Genomic DNA, 21,227 nt, shown 5'->3' with positions numbered 1-21,227 from the left:
CTGGAGCTTTTAAGAGAATTGTTGTGGACACACATGTGATAATCCCAACAAAGTTGAAATTATCTGCAGCCTTATGGATGTTACATTGAAAAACAACATCTTCCTTTTTAATGGCTCCACATATTTACAACTTACAGGGGTGGCTATGGGTACCTCTGTAGCCAATACTTATGCCAACCTGATACTCTATCAGTGGGAAAGAACGCATTTGTTTGGTGATGGGAACCCATTTAAAAGTAATATCACATTTTTTCAACGCTTTGTAGATGACTGCCTCCTACTTTGGAAAGGTAGCCATGAGGATCTTGAAAAATTTCTGGAATATCTAAACTCTGCATCTACTTTTCTAAAGTTTAAGATGACAGTATCTGAAACTTCTATTACATTTTTGGATTTGAAGTTAGATCTTGTTGGAGATACACTACAAACTAGTATCTTTAGGAAAGAAGTTTGTTCAGGTAGATACACTTATGCCACAAGCATGCATGCACCTCACATATTTAGAAGTACTGTTAAATCTCAATTCTGCAGACCGATGATGACTGCTTTGAAGTACAATTAAATGAGATGGTTAATGATTTCTTGCTTAGTGGGTATGATAGATCTCTACTTTATGAACAGGTCATTAAGATTAGGGAAGATAGGCGGACTTTATTTAAACCAGTTTTGTATGAGGATGTTGTTAGTATTGACTCTAGGTGCAAACAAACATCTGTAGCACCTATTAGATATGTAATTACATATAATTTAAGGACACCCGCTGTTAGAAAAATTATATCTGATAATTGGGTCATCTTGATGGCATCAGATGAACTAAGAAGTTTATTGGGACCTAAACCCAATTTCTCTTATAAGAATATGAGGACCCTTAAGAGTTCACTATGCTACAAGGACTTTGAGAGGACTACACCTGTATCTACTATAGTGAAATATGGTACTCACAAATGTCACAACTGTTCTTGTTGTGATGACATTTGTAGTACAGAAAATGATACGTTTGTGCATCCTATCAATGGTAGGCCATTTAGTTTTAGAGTAGCAGGTACATGTATTACTACCCATGTGGTTTACTTGGCTACCTGCCAGGCATGTAATGCTTTCTATGTAGGCAAAACTACCCGCAGGCTTAAGGACAGGATGACTGAACATAAGTCAGAAATTAGGAGATGCTATGACAGGAATGCACTATTCAAACATATAGAGGAATTTGGTCAGCAGCATTTTTTTAGGTTTAGAATTATTGACCACGTTACACCTACACCTAGGGGAGGGGACCTAAATAATCACTTAGAAATTAAAGAATATGAATGGATCTTGAGACTTATGAGTGATTCAAAACCAGGCTTGAATAGCCAAGTCAGTCTCAAACCTATTTTAGTTAAATTAAGTAGAGCTAATCTCTTAGCCTGAAGTTTTATCTAAATATATATATATTTTTTAAAGTTTTATTAAAGTATTTCAAGTTTTTGTATTAAGTTTTTTAAAAAAGTTTTTTTAAATGTTTCTTTAAAATGTTTTTGTGATTTGGATGACATATCATGTGATTTTGGCTGCATGTCATGTGATATATTTGGACCTATATATAAAGAGCTGGTTCTATGCATTGTTTTGTATTGAGAAAGGATTGTATCCGAAAGCTTTACTTATATAAAGTGTTTATCCAGTGGTTTCCTGCCTTGTTCTTCACATTCAGGTAGCACCAGCACATCTGACCATGGGCATAGATGTGCCACTGCAACTCCTGGCAGATCCAGTTCTCACAGTCAGGGGCAATGGCGATGAATCAATATCTCTATCATGTATGGCTCATACCTGCCTGACATGGCAGGATGTAGAGCTAGAACAGAGCTTGACTGTGTTCCTACAAGCACTCATACATACATTTCACATCCAGTGTCCATAAAGACTCACACGCACACACGCACACACACACACACACACACACACACACACACACACACACACACACACACACACACACACACACACACACACACACACAACTGGTACATGAGACATTCATGAGGCTTGGTGGCCACTTGATAATTAGTTACATTTCTGCTTACCTGTCTTTCTTTCTTACTCACTCACTACTTTTGTATCTGTCTTGACCTCCTGCCCCCCACCAAACACCACCCTGTGCAAATGATAACTGTGCCATTACCTTGCTTCTATCTTTTAGATTCAGGGATACATATGTGTTTTTTTCTGATTCACAGGGTTCCTAGCTAACTGAATGCTTAGTATATACATTGGTGATGCTATTTGGAAACTTTTACTGATTTCTTACAGCCTTTTAGTGTTGTAATCACTACATTGAAATTGTTGATACATCACTGAGGCTTATTGCTCCACTTGTGTGAATGTAGGGATAATTAGACTTTGGACTGCTTTTTCTATTCTGGGTATTTTAAATGCATGAGGCATGTTTACTGATAAACAGTAGAAATATATCTACACAAGTTAGTCTTGTCATATATTGATTTCATTGCTGGACAACTCACACACATTCTACTTAGGTATATTTTCAAGTAACAGCATCCAAGTATCTGCTATTCATTTGAGTTCTTACCCATTTATTTTCTTGTTCCAGGTTCAACACTTATCTTGATAGTCCTGCAGTTACAACTGTTGCAATTTGGGCCCGACTCTGTCTGATGCTAGCAGTACACAGCCATTACATGGATAGGTAAAGGTTGTGAGCATTGCCTGGCATAAATTTTGCTGTACGTATGTGAATAGGATGAAAATTGTACCTTTTAGGGGGTTAGCATGTGTGCTATTTGTTGCCTCTTGGCCATGGTAAGGGCATATTGTGCATGTCTACATCTATCTACATCCACAGTAATTGGTAGTTTCCCCGCTGAGTACTGTCCTATGTGTGGCAATGGTGACCTTACCAGTGGTGCTGGAATGTGTGTTCCTTCCCCTTGGTGTTCCTGTTGCAGCTGTTTTCTCAGGATAACACTGTGTAGGATAGCACAAACAGTGATAATTTTGGCATTGGTATAATACTGTAGTGAAACCATGTCTTCAGCAGCCCAAACACATGCTCTATGATATTTCTTGTTTGAGCATGTACCTTATTATAGCATTCCTATATGGGTGTGTGTGCATTTCTGATGGGTGTCATCAGGCATGGTTCAAGTGTATAAGAATAGGATCCAACACTCATTTATTGGATAGTCTCTCTAGCGCCTCGGATTTCGCCTTCAAGGAGAATACTATCTGATACATTCAAACACATATTTATATCATTCAATTAAACTTATTTAATTAAACAATCAATTAATTATAAAAAAACTTTCCAGTTGCATTCTAAATTAATACCTCTAGGTGTCATAGTATCAAATTTAAGTATAAAAACTGTTTCTTTATACAGCAATTTCCTTTTAACTATTTCATCTCTTTTATTCACAACTATATTTTCCAAAATAGTAGCAGATATACCCTTTGGATCACTATTATGGTGATCCCTAAAATGTATTGCAAGTGGACTTTCTATTTTTTTATTTTTAATATCTCTTAAATGCTCCTGCAACCTTATTTTAAAAGCACGTTTACTTTCCCTTATATAAAAAAGTCCACATGGACATCTCAATGCATATACAACTACTTCCGTATTACATGAAAAATATCCTAAAGTATAAAAACTCTTCCCATTTATACAGTCAAATGTTCTACATACATACTGACAAGATATACATTTGCCACATGGATAAGTTCCCAATAACCTCTTATTTATATCCAAATTTATTTTAGGGGTAAAAAATCCAGCATAGACTAGCATGTCTTTAAGGTTTCTCCCTCTTTTATTAGAAAAAGTAATATTTTTTGGAAAAATTTCCCTTAGATTCTTGTACTTAAATAATGCATTCCAATAGAACTTAATTACCTGGCTAACTTTTTCTGATAACAAATCATAAGTCATTACCATATATATTTTTTCTAAATCTTTCACTTTTTGATTTCCATAGGAATCATTATAAAATTTCTTTTTAGCCTTCCTTACATTACCTTTTTTAACCCTATTTAAAGACAGCATTACTTCCTGTGCATCATAGCCCCTTCTACTATATAGTTGTGATATTTTTTCTAATTCCATGTCCACTTCATCCGTGTTGTTATATAATCTCTTAATTCTTATAAATTCACCATATGGCAAAGATTTCATAAGATGCGGTGGATGACAACTACATCCCTCCAGTAGATGTAAATCATTTTCAAATTTACGAAACACTTTAGTAACAATTTTACCATTATCACTTCCCTCTAAAGTGACATCCAAAAAATTAACTCTATTTCCCACCTGAAAGCCATCAAATTTTAGATCAAACTCATTTTTTTGTAAATCTTCCATAAAACTATGTATTTCCTGCTTTCCCCCTTTACAAATAAAAATCAAATCATCAATGTAGCAATAATATTTCACTACATTTGTCCTAAAAAATTCCATTCTATATAAAAATTCAATCTCAAAAAAATTCATCATTATATTCGCATACATGGGGGCAAATGCTGCCCCCATCGCAGTGCCTTTTAACTGATGAAATAACTGACCATCAAAATAAAAATAGTTATTCTTAAGGCAGAATTCCACTAATTCAACAATATAAAATGACAGAGGGCTATCCCCCAACAGGTTTTCTAATGCTTTTAACCCATTTCTATGTTTTATACTAGTATATAAGCTTTTAACATCTGCTGTAAACCAATACATATCCTTAGTCCATATAATTGATGATATTTTTTCTAAAAATTCAAAACTATCTTTAATATAAGATACCTGTTTGATAACATAAGGATATAAAAAACTATGCAAAAATATACCCATATTATGTAAAAAATAATTACATGCTGATACAGTAGGACGACCCAGAGGGCATTCCATATTCTTATGAACTTTAGGTAAACAATAAAATTTAGCTATTTCACAATTATCTATCTCAAATTTTTTAGTTATATCTTCTTCTGAAAAATATCCCAATCGATACCCCTTTTGAAGTAGAGCATTAAATTCTTTCAGTGCTTGTTCATATTCCTTCATATCACATTTATTATAGGTCTCACTATCATTTAGATGTTCCCAGCACATTGCAGCATATTGGGTATGGTGCATCAGTACTATTTTATTGCCCTTATCTGCCGGTTTTATTATTAATTCTTTATTTTTCATTAATCGTTGTAGGGCTTGCCATTCTAATTTAGTCAAGTTATATTTAATTTCCTGTCTTTTCACATCAAATTCATCATAAATCGACTCAATTACAAAATCTATCATTGCTGAAAAATTCTTAATACCTTCATGAATAAAAGGTGGAACAAAATGACTTCTAACTTTAACCTTAGAAGTATCTAAATGACAATATGAATTACTGTTCATAAAACTTTCATTTTCTGACAAACAAGAATGAAAACTGTCTTCTGAATCATCCGAAATACATGATGCATCATTATATACATTATCTACTAGCATATTATCGTTTTTGTTTTTAAAAAAACATACTAAATGTAATTTCCGTATAAAGCGATCTATATCAACCTTTTAAAAGGTGCAGTCTAGGTAGTACCGTAGGTATGAATTTCAAACCATGGTTAAGGAAAGAAATTGTGGCTTCATCTAAATTCAAACCACATAAATTAATAATGTAGTTATTTACAGCATCTTTATGAATTTCACAATTATCAGAAATTAAAAAGTCAGTTTTTTCTAACTCATTTATACCTTTGAAAGTTCGACTGGGCTTCCGGATACTGTCTCTGTCCATTTTCAACCATGGAATCATTCCCTCTATATGTGTCTCTATTTCCATATTCTGAACGTTTACCTCTCCGAAAGGAATGTTGAAAGGACTGTGGATTCTGCGCTGCAGGTAGCTCTGGAAAATCTCCCCCTTCTCCTGGTTCACTTTCCCACTCTGTTGATACATCCGAATGCGCACTTGTTCCGCCATTGCGTCTATGCTTTTCCTGTTCCACAAACCTGGCGCCTCGACGTCTTCTCTTGTCATTGATTGGACGGGAGAAAGCTGAATCTCCAGCATAATCTTTGATGTCACGATTAAGCTTATACTTCTTCGTGTTTAGTAATTCTTTTTCCATATCAATCAATTTACTTTGTATATCTTTCAAGCACTGCTCCATTCGAGCCGAACCAACTGTATTAGACAAAGTTTCACAAGCACCAGATATCTCAGTTTTCAATTTTAATTGTTTAACTTTATCTCGTTCAACTAATATGCTAACCCACTCAAGGGAGCAGCGATGGGCAGCTGTTACCCATCTCTTATGGAAAGCTTTATCAGTCTCATCTAGCAAGTCAAACGGAGTGGTAGGATTTTTGAAGGCACGCAAGCCTCTCGGTGTAATGCCCAATTCCACATATCTTTGTAAACTCAAACAGTTTAAATGTACCGCCAATTCTTTAGCCATTAATTTCTCCAATTTATCAAACATTTCTTTCATTTCTCCAGGTAAAGAATTACCTATACGTTGACCCACACTAGAAAATGGATTTTCTGTTCTTCTCATCTGTTCCTTTTGCAAAAATTTCTGCCAAAACGTCACCTGTTCTTCCTGGGTAGTCCGAATATTTGTTCGGTCTCCAGTTGATGTAGCAAATTGCTCCATAGTTGTCTAACTTCTCTCTGATGGATCTTGCCTAAATATTCTAGGCACATTGAGTGACGGATCACTCGACATGAATAAAAAATAACAACCAAAAAATAAAATCCAATATTTAAGAATAACAACGAAAAAAAGCAGGATCCAACACTCATTTATTGGATAGTCTCTCTAGCGCCTCGGCTTTCGCCTTCAAGGAGAATACTATCTGATACATTCAAGCACATATTTATACCCTTCAATTAAACTTATTTAATTAAACAATTAATCAATTAATTATAAAAAAAACTTTCCAGTTGCATTCTAAATTAATACCTCTAGGTGTCATAGTATCAAATTTAAGTATAAAAACTGTTTCTTTATACAGCAATTTCCTTTTAACTATTTCATCTCGTTTATTCAAAACTATATTTTCCAAAATAGTAGCAGATATACCCTTTGGATCACTATTATGGTGATCCCTAAAATGCATTGCAAGTGGACTTTCTATTTTTTTATTTTTAATATCTCTTAAATGCTCCTGCAACCTTATTTTAAAAGCACGTTTACTTTCCCCTATATAAAAAAGTCCACATGGACACCTCAATGCATATACAACTACTTCCGTATTACATGAAAAATATCCTAAAGGATCTAAGGGAAATTTTTCCAAAAAATATTACTTTTTCTTATAAAAGAGGGAGAAACCTTAAAGACATGCTAGTCCATGCTGGATTTTTTACCCCTAAAATAAATTTGGATATAAATAAGAGGTTATTGGGAACTTATCCATGTGGCAAATGTATATCTTGTCAGTATGTATGTAGAACATTTGACTGTATAAATGGGAAGAGTTTTTATCCTTTAAGATATTTTTCATGTAATACGGAAGTAGTTGTATATGCATTGAGATGTCCATGTGGACTTTTTTATGTAGGGGAAAGTAAACGTGCTTTTAAAATAAGGTTGCAGGAGCATTTAAGAGATATTAAAAATAAAAAAATAGAAAGTCCACTTGCAATACATTTTAGGGATCACCATAATAGTGATCCAAAGGGTATATCTGCTACTATTTTGGAAAATATAGTTGTGTATAAAAGAGATGAAATAGTTAAAAGGAAATTGCTGTATAAAGAAACAGTTTTTATACTTAAATTTGATACTATGACACCTAGAGGTATTAATTTAGAATGCAACTGGAAAGTTTTTTTTATAATTAATTGATTAATTGTTTAATTAAATAAGTTTAATTGAATGGTATAAATATGTGTTTGAATGTATCCGATAGTATTTTCCTTAAAGGCGAAAGCTGAGGCGCTAGAGAGACTATCCAATAAATGAGTGTTGGATCCTGCTTTTTTTCGTTGTTATTCTTAAATATTAGATTTTTTTTTTTGGTTGTTATTTTTTATGGTTCAAGTGTATACCCTACATCCCCCAGTAAATGGTCTTGTGGGATATCCCCAGTACAGCTATGACTTGTGCCATATATGGGAGTTATGGTAACTGCCAAGGTTGTCAGCACTTGCATTCAGGATGATTCCCTTAGAGTTACACATTACCTGGCAGTTAATGGAGTGAAACCCCTTTCTGTTTATGTAGACCCTTCCTTGTTCTACAGGTTGTGATTTGATCACAATGTGTGTGCAGTCTATGACACTCAAGACTTCAGGGAAGTGTGCTATGGGGTAGAAATCCTACACAGTTGTAGCTCTGTCCTCGGGGGTACAGGGAAAATATATACAGTCACTGACATGGTGTAGCATAGCATTCAGAAACTGATGTAGAATCCTGGATGCTGATACTTGTGACAACCCCAACATGTCCCCTGTTGATCACTGGAGGGTTCCTGTAGCTAAAATTTTGAGTACTACACTTATCTTGATCTCAACAGATATTGGTTTCCCTCAGTCTGCCCTTGTTCTCAGTTGAGGAAGATAGAGGTTGCAGAGTTCCGGGAGTGTGTCTCTATCCACTCTGTAGCGCACAACTATTTCTACCTGATCCAGCCCATGAAAAGTTAAACAGGGTCTAAACACCCTTTTCCTTCTTGCCAGAGATCTATCAGCAGCAGCAGCATAGACTTTAGCCTGTTACACATACACATGCAGAAGACCAACAGCAACCCCTAGCATTCTTTGCCTCTAGTGCAGTTTTTGTGGCAGTATTCCAAAAAGTTTTGGAATCCGAGGCAAAAACCTAGACTAAGTGTACACAATTGCTTTATATTTTGTTGAATAGCTCTGCCATTTTGGATTGGTTGATTAGCATACAATTCAGCTGCTTATGTTGTAATTAGCATGCCACTGTGTTATTGTGTTTGAGTGGCTCTGCACACCATGTAGACCTGTTTACTGAATACAAATTAGCGTGCTATCAGGTGTGCATTGAGCCATGATGCACACTTGTTTTATCAAGCCACGTAGGGCTTATTGAACCCAGCCCACAGTGTCACAAAATCACATTTCTTGAGAATAAAACAGAAACCATTTTACTACAGTTATTTATTTATTTATTAGCATTTGTTTACCAGAATAGTTCACTGGGCCATGTAGAGCCCATTTTCAATGGAGGCCTGGTGAGAAAAACTCCATCAGTAAGACTGATACAGTACAATTACAGTACAATTTCAAAATATATAAAATATTTAAAATACAAGGAATAAAACTAGAATTTTAATTAGTACAAAATAAATATAGAGGGCATGTTGGATAAGTTTGAAAGTGGATATATAACATAATGGAAAAGTCTGCAATGACAAGTTAATAAAATTGCATAGAAGTGAGGAATTAACATAGGGAAGTGTAGATGAGTAACAATATGCAGAAAATATTCGAAAAGGGAGAGGAGTAAAAATAAATAAATGGAGATTAGATTTTGTCAGAAAGTGAAATATTAACTCTTAGAATTAGAATTAGAGTTAATTAGAATTAGAATTAGAAAATTAACTCTTAGTTAAGAAAAAGAAACAAAAATGCAATTGGAATAAAATGGAAATAGTACTTAGGAATCAGAATTTCAGCTAACGTACATAGCATTATACAACATAACTTTGGTGATATACTAGCAGCAGCAGACAGCTACATTAAAACATGGAATAATGAGTTTTTATTTGAAGATTAATTTTAATAAAATAATATTACTATTATCCAAAATCCTATATATATACATATATATATATATATATATATATATATATATATATATATATATATATATATATATATGTGTGTGTGTAATAAATGACATCTTTAGTTGTTGTTGTGTCTTTCAGCTTTTCCCAGTTAGGGGTCACCACAGCAGAACTCCGGTCTGCTAATGATTGGCAATAGATTTTTACATGCCTAGTTGCCAGCTCTGACACACAACCTTCAACGAAGGTACGCCCATTCATGCATGTCTCCACACAGAAGACACTTTAGCTGAGAATCGAACAGGACAACGTCTTACTGTAAGGCGACAATGCTACTGCAGCACCACCACCAGAGTACTGTGCTTAATAATAAAGAAATAAACTACTTTAATCATTTCTTTGGATCCACCTAAACCAACAGCAGCTTAAATCAATCATATAAGGCCTCGGGGAAAGGGTGGAGTAAGTCTCCCAGATATAAAACTTATGTAATAGCCTTATTATGTAAATTAACATTATCATACTGGCTAGATAAATCCTGTCAATACCAATTGAAGGTATTTCATGAAATTATTTATTTTCCATTAAAAACAAATGAAAATGCTGATTATTTAGTAATAGCAAATCATAAAATATTTTGACATCTTAAGACATATTTTGATAGTCAAATTATATATCTGATATTTTTAAATTCTATATAAAAATTATTTTTACAATTTCTAATATCTACTACTTGGTGTTTTTTGATAGCATCAACATACCTAATTTGAAATTTAAGGAGTTGGTGTACTCTTCAGGTAATTAAAAAGGTTAAATAATAAATATAAATACTTTAAAGATGATATAGAATCATATAGTTCAGACTTGATTCTGATTTCCAGAATGAAAGATATTTCAAATGAAAAATTATTACCTGCAATAGAAGAACAGAGGAAAGAAATTCCAGAACTATAGTTTGCCTGTCTGCCCTAGTCAAAGAAGAACTTAGTTCATTAAGAATTTTATCAAAAATGTAAACATTGATTTTAAATAATTGTAGCAACATAAAATAACAGTTGGGATTTTCTATAAATAACAGTCTAATCACAATTCAAAACACCAAAAACAAACTTGGAACAAATGGCTGGAATAACAGGCACCAGAACTGTACTTAAAGGAAAATTCCCTAAAATCCATTTTAACTCACTGCTTTCAAATCCTTTTATTTATATATAAAATGATGCATGCTGTTGTCCTTTTACACAAAAGACTTCACCAGGCAAACAATTAGGTTACACTCGTGCTTAAAACGTATTTTAGACTAATAGAAATCATTTAATGCTGCCATGTGTTTTTCCAAGTCTCCCAACAAGATCCACCCAGTTCATGAAACACAAATAAAACACACTCATGTGTGGTTTGCTCAGTAGTCATGAAATTCACACCACAAGCAAAAGGTGCAAGCTTCAACTCTCATCTGGGGGCAGGCAACTGGGCTCCAGATGCCCAGCCCAGCACTAACCCACAAAAAATAGTTTTTACAATTATAAATTTAGACTTAACATTGAATGCTGCTCCTCAGTAAAACCAACTTAAAAATATTTATTATCTCTGCTGAGCCATTAGTTTTGATAAACAAGCTATTGATACATTTTCATTTAAACTTGGCTGGAGGACAGCATTCAAATAAAGTTGGCAATGAAGTTCATGCTTTTCAAGGTTAAAGTCCAAGGTCCCCTTCTTTCATTCACTGCAATTTGTTCAAGTATGATGAATTTAACCAGTGGGTAGGGTTTTGCTGTACATGTTAAACAATGCACTTGTATTTTTTCTGTTTTTAATATTATAAACATGTTCATAGACTCTTTCACTAAGTCTTCTCTCTGATCAATGTAAAAACATGTACATGCTAAACAAAGTGCACAGTACACCACTCATTTTGTATTGCAGTGGAAATGCCCTCTAATTGTGATTTCATGAGTGGAAGTAAAGCAATTCTTCTTAACACGAATATGTTAACACTGAGGGTAATTCCCACACTTGAACATTCCAAGGTTGTTGGTGTTAATAATTGCCTTGGGTATATTCAACCTTTTTTGAACATTGCCTTTAAATTCTTCCCCCTTTTATATACCACATGTGGACATGAGCCAGCATTTTCAATTATCCCCTGCTCACTCCTTAAGTTTGGCCAATTCTTTACCAAAACATCCTTTATCGCCATACTATTTGTTGCAAAAGTGGTAATAAAGCCAAAAACACAGCATCCTTTGGACCGGACAACATCCCAGGCTGCGTTTTACATGAACTTCAGAACTAACTGACTCCCCACCTAAGCACCAAGTTCAATCATAGTCTCACATCAGGCATTGTGCCCACTGAATGGAACACAGCAACAGCTATCCCACTCCACAAAGGAGGAGCCACCACTGATCCTGAGAACTATCGCCCTTTTAGCCTGACGAGCCTGATCTGTAAGGCCATGGAACGTGTCATCACGGAACTCATAAAGAAAGATATTAGTAACCTCCAAACTCTGGACCCCACCAAGTTCGGGTTTGTGAAAGGCAGATCATGCCTCCTGAACCTGATTGACTTCTTTGAGGCAGTCACCAAAGCTGTAGATGAGGGTAAGGTGGTTCACACAGCCTATCTTGACCTTGCCAAGGCTTTCAACACCATCACCCATTCTGGAATTATAGCTAAACTCACTAAACTAGGTATAATGCCCTACATCACAAGATGGGTTGCCAATTGACTCATTGACAGAACCCACACTGTAAAAGTTGCAGATGACCCCAATTCTGACTTCAGACCAGTGACAAGTGGAGTACCACAGAGTACAGTCCTGGGACCTCTCCTGTTTGGTATCTACTTCTCTGAAGTACAGGCTAACACAGAAGGCCTTTGGCTAATGAAGTTCGCAGATGACTGCAAACTAGGATCCATAACTGAGTCCCCAAATGATGTGGACATCCTACAGAAGGGCCTCAATGAGACAGATGCCTGGTGTCAGAGCCATGGCCTCAAGCTCAGTGCCAAAAAGTGCATTGTCATCCCCTTTGGTAAAAGCTCTGTACCCATGAACTACCACATAGGTGGCAGTCTACTTAACTCTGAATGTGTGATAATAGACCTGGAGACCCAGGTGGACAGTAGTCTCTCCTTTGATAATCACATTGCCACAGTAATCAGGAAATCCTTCTTTGTGACACACCTCATCACAAAAGGGTTCTCATCTAAGAAAAAAGAGGTCATTGTTCCCCTCTACTCGACACTCATTAGACCCATTATAGAGTACAACGCCCCTTTTGGAATGTACCTCACAAGACATCTGCAGCAGCTGGAAAGGCCACAGAAGTACCTCACTAAGAGGATTACTGGCCTCAAACAGATGCCCTACACTGACCATCTCAAAAAACTCCAGCTTTACTCCGTAACATATAGCCTACTCCGAGGAGATCTCTGCCTAACATATAAACTATGTCAAACCCAGAGCTGTTGGACATGCTACACCTAAAGAAATCCCAATCCTTCCAAGCTATATGCTCTAGAGACCTAAACCTTGTCACCACAATAAACAGGACATGCTGGAGGGATAGATTCCTGTCCCAAAGACTTCCCATACTCTGGAACAAGCTGCCCATCTATGTCAAGCAAAGTTCCTCATTAGCACTCTTCAAGAAAAATCTTGATAAGTGGATGGGAAATAGGAAATATACCCCAGGGATCATTTCTGTGGCTCTGCTTGACAGGGGCACAGGAAAATAACTTTCTTGGGTGGTGTAAGCCAGGGAACCTTGTTGGCTAGGCTTACTTAGGCCCTTGGGCCGATAGCCTAGTACCTACCTATGAACCTATGAACCTATAAAAGTACTCTGATTTTGGGATGTGATTATAGTCTGAGTAGTAGTTGGCTCAATCCCCTTACTACAAAATCCATAATTTTGACAGATAGCCCTGTTATTATCCAAAAGTGGATTGAATATATTTTGTTCTCACTTACTCATGACTTCATACATTAAGTTGTCAATGAAGTCATCTGGGTACTCTCGTACCCTAAACATGTCCTTTAACCTCTGACATTCATCCCAAAAAGTTTCATCAACTGTCACCATTCTTGTGGCCTGAACAAATTGTCCCTTCAATACCACTCTATTTTGAGTTAACAGATGAGAATTGGCAAAGTGAAAGAAACTGGTAGAATAAGTGGGCTTTCTATAAATTTCAGACACAAATATCTGGTTGGTTGTATCTTTCATCAAGAGGATATCGAGATAGGCAATCTGATCATTGTTACATTCATGTGTAAAATGTAAAAACTCTGTAGTTGCATTAATGTACCCAATAAATGTTGTGATGTCATCCCTCTCCCTGTCCCAGATGATAATCATATCATCCAGGAATCTGGTGTAGAATCTACAATGGGAAAAAATCTGACAGAAACAAATATTTCTTCTCCCATTAGATCATTACGATGTTTGCGAAAAGACCCCCACATGGTGAACCCATAACGATACCCTTACTTTGTAAGTGCAACTTTTTCTTGAAAATCAAGTAATTCTTTTTAGCACCATCTCCAATACATTATCCTAAAGATTAATATGATCTTGCTGTATCCCTTTTTGGTGCAAAATTTTAACAAACCTCTCCATCCCCAATTCATGTGTGATGAGTGTGTACAGGTCCTTTATGTCTATTGTAATAAATGTATATGACTCCTTAAATAGTAAGGTATTCATCTTACGGAGAAACTCCCATGAGTCCTTATAGACATGTTTCTCATCTGTAACTAGGGATTTTAATTTTTCATCAAGAAATGTTGGACTGGTATACATAATTGATCCCCAGGCATCTATTAGGGTTCTGTTTGTTCAATGTTTTTTATGAATTTTGGGCACCCCAAAGATACATGGAATTAAAACTGTTGCCACATTCAGATAGCTTAATTAGTCTACTGAGATTTGATGATATATAAATAGATCTTGAATGTTAGCTCTAGTTTGTCTGTATGTCCCATTTAATTCATTGGGCGGCCACGGTGGTGCAATGGTTAGCATTGCCGCCTCACAGCAAGAGGTTCTCCGGTTCGATCCTCGGCTGGGGTGCCTTCTGTGTGGAGTCTGCATGTCCTCCCTGTGGTTGCGTGGGTTTCCTCCGGGTGCTCTGGTTTCCTCCCACATCCCAAAGACATGCTGCAGGTGGATTGGACACTCTAAATTGGCCCTAGGTGTGCGTGTGAGTGTGCCTTCTGTGGAAGGTTGGGCGCCGGGCTGGCAACTCGACACCGTAAAACTCCACTGCCATTCAATGTGCGGGCAAGGTGATCCACTGTGGCGACCCCTAACCGGGAAAAAGCCGAAAGAAGAAGAAGTCCCAATTCATTAATGGAAGTTTCACAGTAAGTCTCATCAGTAAACAGTTGTTTCATCATGTTTTAATAATCTCATTTATTCAATACACAGCTCCTCCCTCCTTGTCCGACTTCATAATATAAATTTCTGAATTACTCATGAGTTTGTGTAAACTGTTCATCTCTTCCTTCACGAGATTGCTGAAATTTGGAACCTTAGGGATTGCATTCAGTTCTCTCCTGAAGTCCAATGCACACATCTTCTCATAGAGGTGAATGGCTGGATGTAAGGGGGGATTGTATGCGCTAGAAACATGTAAATGTAATCAAAGCCTCATCCACTTGTTGTAATATAACTTTAAATTTACGTTTTTGCACATATGATTTCAAGTCCATTAATGTATTAGCTATAATAGCACATTTTCTTGGGACAGACATAAAACCACTTGCAAATAAATCATAAAATGCGGTACTAATATACTGCGAAAAACTGTAAAGTTTAAAATTCCTACTCGTATTCTGAACAATATACACTGTTGCTTCTAATGTCGCATTTTATAAACCTTCTGATTTGATGTTGCCCTCTCCCCCTGCCCCTCCACAGGGAGGTGGGAGAAGGTTCTGTTTGTTGATTAGGGAAATTGCTGTTGCTGTCTCTTCATGAGGCATTCCAATCTCCTTGGGATAAATTCTCTCTATTGATCTAGAAAAACATTTTGTCTAGACTGGTTATTCTGTTCCAAGACCTGAAAGTGGTTAACATGTATCAGGTCTATATTAGAACCGTGAAAGTCCTGTTCACCGAATACATAAATACTGACACATATTACGCGAACCGCAAATACACCGAATGCCCTAATTTATTTCCCAAACCTATCAAAACAGATTTGAATATATTATTATGCAAATTCGTTGCCTTAAATGTAGATTGAGATACTATACTGCATTATGAGCTGCTTTAAACATAAATGCCACAAAATGGTTTCTAAACATATTTTTTTCTAACCATACATTATATCTTTTGAACTGCTTACATTCTACACCACATTAATAGCTTCCCCACAAACATTCATGCTTTATTATGTCCCTTTGCTTTAATATAAGCAAATTGTGCTTCAATACTTTATTTCAACCTTTGCAAATCTTTGTGAAATAATTATGATCCCCACATAGCCACCAGACTTGATTAATATCCCAGCAGTGTGTATCTCATGCTTTTATCCAATACCACCGTCTACTAACTGAGAGACTCAATTAATAGTTCTGCAACATGCTGTTTTGTCTCTGTAGCCATATTGCCTACACTGAATATGTTACCTGACTGCTTGTTTATTACCAGGTGCCATCTTGAATAGCATGTCATCATTGACGATTTCATTTTCATTTCTATATTAGAACTGAGCTTCATTTTGCTTTCATGTTTTATTCATAGTCCTTATGTTGCACACTTCTACTTCAGTAGTCATGCATTTATGCTGAATGTTTGAAAGTTCACTCATTCTATATATGCTTAGCCTTTAGAGTCAAGCCAACTTCTCTTAAGAGTCTGCCTTTCTCTGTTATCAGTGAATAATACACATCACCAAACGTATAATTTTGTGCCGTGTTACTTTTCAGTCATATTAGCTTTTACTGATTCCTGAAGCTGTTGATTTCCAGCATTTCCTGAGCCTGAAATGTGCATTTCAGGAAATAAACCTTGTCTGTTTTCTTCTCCCTGTGGTTAAAAATGTTAAACAATTTAAATTGTTCTATATTTTAAACAACTTTATTGAATTATCACTTGTGACATAAGCAAACTTACATTTATATAAAGGCAAACAAACCATATTATTATGTCCACAGTTACAATATACATCACATATATTCTGCACAATACAATCAATCCAGCATTACATAAGTTGGACAAGTTCTGCTTTCCCTTAAATTTCATTCCTCCTCCAAAACATTTTTTCTACATGTATTGTTTGCACAATGTCCATTTCTTCCTATATAGTTTGCTCATACCATTTTTTAAAGATCCCAATTCCAGTTATTTTAACTCTGTTACAATATTCACTACTTCAAATATGGTTAGTTTAGATTTTTATTTCCATTTTCTAATAATTGTTTTTTTTTTTGGCAGCTACAAGAATTAAACTTAACAAGGCCTTACTATGTCTAGATAATCCAGATCCTGTTTCCCAGCTAAAAAAATAATTTCCTTTGTTATACACATGCACTGTCAGTATTTCAGACAGAGTACACTGTAGGGAATTTGTAAAGTCTGCCAACTCATTATATTCCCAAAACATATGTTACCAGTTGCCTTATTCTTCCCCATCACAGCTCCAACATTTGCCATCTTCCTGAGGAAAATGATTTGGAGTCTGCTTAGGGTATACAAATACCTATGCAAACACTTCCAGGCAAAAATCATAAATCTTCTAGATTTTGTTGCATATTTTGAGTTATACATATGTTCTGCCATTGTTTTGTTATGAATTGGTTATCCAGTCTCTCTTCCTAATCTTTTCTACCCTCCTTTATTTGATTCCTATAGTCATCATGCAAAATGTTATATGCCCTACTAATTATTTCATGTTTAACAGCAGCTTCTGTCCTAGATTCAATTAAAACTCTACCAGTGCAGGTCTATCACTTGGGATTCCCCTATCACTTTCTCTTTGCCTATACTCTGATATCAGTTCCTAATATGGAAGATAATCTCTAGCTGGGTATTGCCAAACCAATTCATGTGTGGCGACATAGCTTGCAGCTATAGCCTTTGTTTTATCTCCATTAATTTTATATACCGAAAAAACTTGAAGCCATCTCAGAATGTTCCACAACACTGAGATGTCCTTTTCTGTTTTTTTTCATTAAACAAGAAACATTTTTATTAAATTATCATTTATGACATAGACAATCATACATTTATATAAATGAAAGCAAACCATATTGACATAATTTTAGTTGCAAGCATTACCACTTATAATCTGTCCGGTTACTGTCAGTAAAACATCAAATGTCCTTTTCTGGTTTTATCAGGTACAAAATAATATCATCTGTAAATAAACCAAATTTTTTCTTGACTACCATATCGATTATATCCTTGAATTTCTGAGTCCCTTATTTTCATTGTCAGTGATACTAAATATAACACAAATAACAAAGGGAAAAGAGGACCCCCATACTTGGTTCCTCTATCCAGATATAACATATCAGACAGAAACTCTCAAACTTTGATTTTTGCCTCTGATCTCTTATATATCCTCCTAATTGACCTTATTATTATATCAGAAAAGCAAATTTATTTATTTATTTATTTATTTATTTGCAGTTGTTTAACCAGGATAGTCCATTGGGCCAAAAGAACCCGTTTTCAATGGAGTCCTGGGGAGAAAAGCTCCACATAAAGATTATACAGAGATTATGTTCTACATACAGATTATACAAAGATTATGTTCCACACATAGTTTACATGAGGATTCTAAAGAAAAACATTCTATAATTTCTGGTTCAACGTTAGAAGTAGTAGTTTTTTTTTTTTTTTTTTTTTACTAAAAATTACTAGGTAGGAGGAAAAGAGTTGGGAGTAGAGAGTAGGTTATGAGGGGTGTGAACAGGAGCATTCCCATGAGGATGTTAGATGGGAATGTAGTGATTTTTAAAGTATGGGAGGCTAGCAATTGTCCGAATTGAGGGGGGGAGGGAGTTCCATAGGCGTGCTAGTGAGTAGGACAGGAGGTTGTGTCCTGGAGGGTGTAGGGGTCTATAAACTTCTATGAGGTTTTGATTGTTAGATCTTAGGAGTCTTTGAGTTTGATGCATTTTAAAGGTAGTAGAGAGAGGGACAGAGGGATGGCTGGAATATGAGTTTATGTGCATAGGTGAGCTGAGTGTAGGAGAGGTAGTTGGGAAGCTCTAGCCAGTTGAGTTTGTGGAGAGGTTCACAGTGATGGGTAGATGATTTGTTACTGGTGGCGAATCTAGCTATTTTATTGTAACAAGAGGACAGTTTGGTTTTCAGAGAAGATTGTAGGTTAGTTAGAAGAGGGGCACCATAGAGAAGGGAGGGAAGGAGGAATGTGGTAGAGAGAGTAATTTTGGTAGTTGAGGTGAGGAACCGATTGTGACGGTAGAGCATTCCTAGTTTTTGGTGGGTTTTTGATATATTTAGTAGTAGATGGGAGTAGAATTTGAGCTTGTCATCGATTTGGACTCCTAACAGTTTGGCTTCAGATACCAGCTCAAGAGATGTGTTATTTTGGCTGGTGATGGAGAATAAATTTCTATCAAGGTTATTAGTTTTGGAGGGGGTAAATATCATAAGTTTAGTTTTAGCAGCATTGAGAGCAAGATGGTTGTCTTTCATCCATTGTTCTGTGGTGGAGAAGGCATCTTGAGTGAGTTTTAAAAGAGATGGGATGGATGAGGCAGCACAGATGATTGTGGAGTCATCTGCATATTGAATAATGTTTGCAAGGGGGATAGAGCGGAAAAAGTCATTAATGAAGATGTTGAAGAGGAGGGGGCCCAAAATAGAGCCTTGTGGGACACCTGTGGGGGTGTTGAGGAAGGATGAGGTGGCTTTTTTCCATTTGACGGCTTGTTGCCTATTTGAGAGATAGCTAGAAAACCAACAGAGGGAAGAGGTAGAAAGGTTTAGGTTAGATAGTTTAGTAAGAAGTAGGTTATGAGAGATAGTGTCGAAGGCTTTAGAGAGATCGAGTAGGATGGTAGATACAGTGAGGCCGGAATCTCTAGCTTTATTCACAGTTTCAAGGAAGGATAGGAGGGCAGTCATAGTACTATGATGGGGTCTGAATCCATGCTGTGTAGGAGTTAGTAGATTGTTGTCTAGGAGATGGGGAAGAAGTTGTAGATGGATACATTTCTCAAGGACTTTTGAAATGGGTGAAAGGATGGCGATGGGACGGAAGTTGGTAATATTAGTATTGGTTCCACCTTTATGCAGTGGAATGATGTAGGCTTTTTTCCATATTTGAGGAACAATACTTTCTTGGATTGAGCGGTTAATTAGGATACTGATAGGGAGGGCAATGGCTTCAGCAGCTATGCTGAGGAAGTATGAGGGAATGTTATCAGGGGCATTGGTGCATGGTTTAAGTTTCTGCAGGAGTCTTTTTATGGTGGATGTAGGAATAGGTTTGATGAAGAATGGTGGGGGTGGAGAATGAGTGGGAGAAGTTGGGGGAGGAGAAGCATGAGTAGAAGTGGGAGAAAGTGGAGATGGAGAAGCCTGAGGAGAAGTGGGAGAAGTTGAAGGGTGAGAAGCCAGAGGAGAAGTGGGAGATGTTGGAGGGGAAGAAGTCTGAGGGGAAGTGGAGGTAGGAGAATGACTGTTATTTAAAAAAGAGGAGGTAAGTTCAGAAATAGAGTCTATGAAGAAAGAATTGAATTGGGTAGCCAGATCAGTGTCATCTATATTTGGGCAGGGGATAGGGTTTTCTGTGTTCCCGGGTTTTAAGAGGGTAGTGATACCTCTCCAGAACTTTTGAGGGTTGGTTTTGTGGTTACTTTGAAGTCGGGTGAAGTAGTTACGACGGTCTGCAGAGATAAGTTTTTGACTGAATTACGAAGAGTTTTATATTCATTGAGGGAAGATGTAGATTTGTTCTTTTGATATTGTGTCCAGGCTTTGTCTCTAAGTCGCATGGTGGTTAGGGTGTTTATACTTAACCAGGGGGTGGATTGCCTTTTTATTCTCTTGGTTTTTAATGGAGCATGAGTATCTAGAAGGTTTAGGAAGGTAGTATTAAAGTAAGTGATAGCATTTTCAAGGGGTAGAGTTTTAAGGGTACCAGTTAATTGATTTTAGGGTGTCAGAGAAAGCCTCTGGGTTAAAGTTTCTCTGACATCGGGTAATAATATAATTATGAGTGACTTGTAAGGGACAAGGAAGACGTCTAGTGAAGATAGGAAGGTGGTCGCTGAGGGAGTCAGGTATGGTACCACTATCTGGGTAGTAGTGAGGGTGAGAGACAAGAATCCAGTCTAGGATGTTGCCACTGGTAAAGTGTTTGCATGGTCTAGTTGAGGAGTTGATGAGTTGAGAGTAGTTGTATAGGTTGATGTTAAGGGGTGAGAGGGGATTGAATGGAGGACCAGTTAATATTGGTATCTCCCATGATTATAGTTTCATTATTGATGTTA

The sequence above is a fragment of the Protopterus annectens genome, chromosome 1.part2 (genome assembly GCF_019279795.1).
Source record: "Protopterus annectens isolate FY-2018-M chromosome 1.part2, PAN1.0, whole genome shotgun sequence".
In the NCBI taxonomy this organism is placed as follows: domain Eukaryota; kingdom Metazoa; phylum Chordata; order Ceratodontiformes; family Protopteridae; genus Protopterus; species Protopterus annectens.
The sequence above is the reverse complement of the archived record's forward strand: the minus strand, read 5'-3'. Positions refer to the sequence as shown.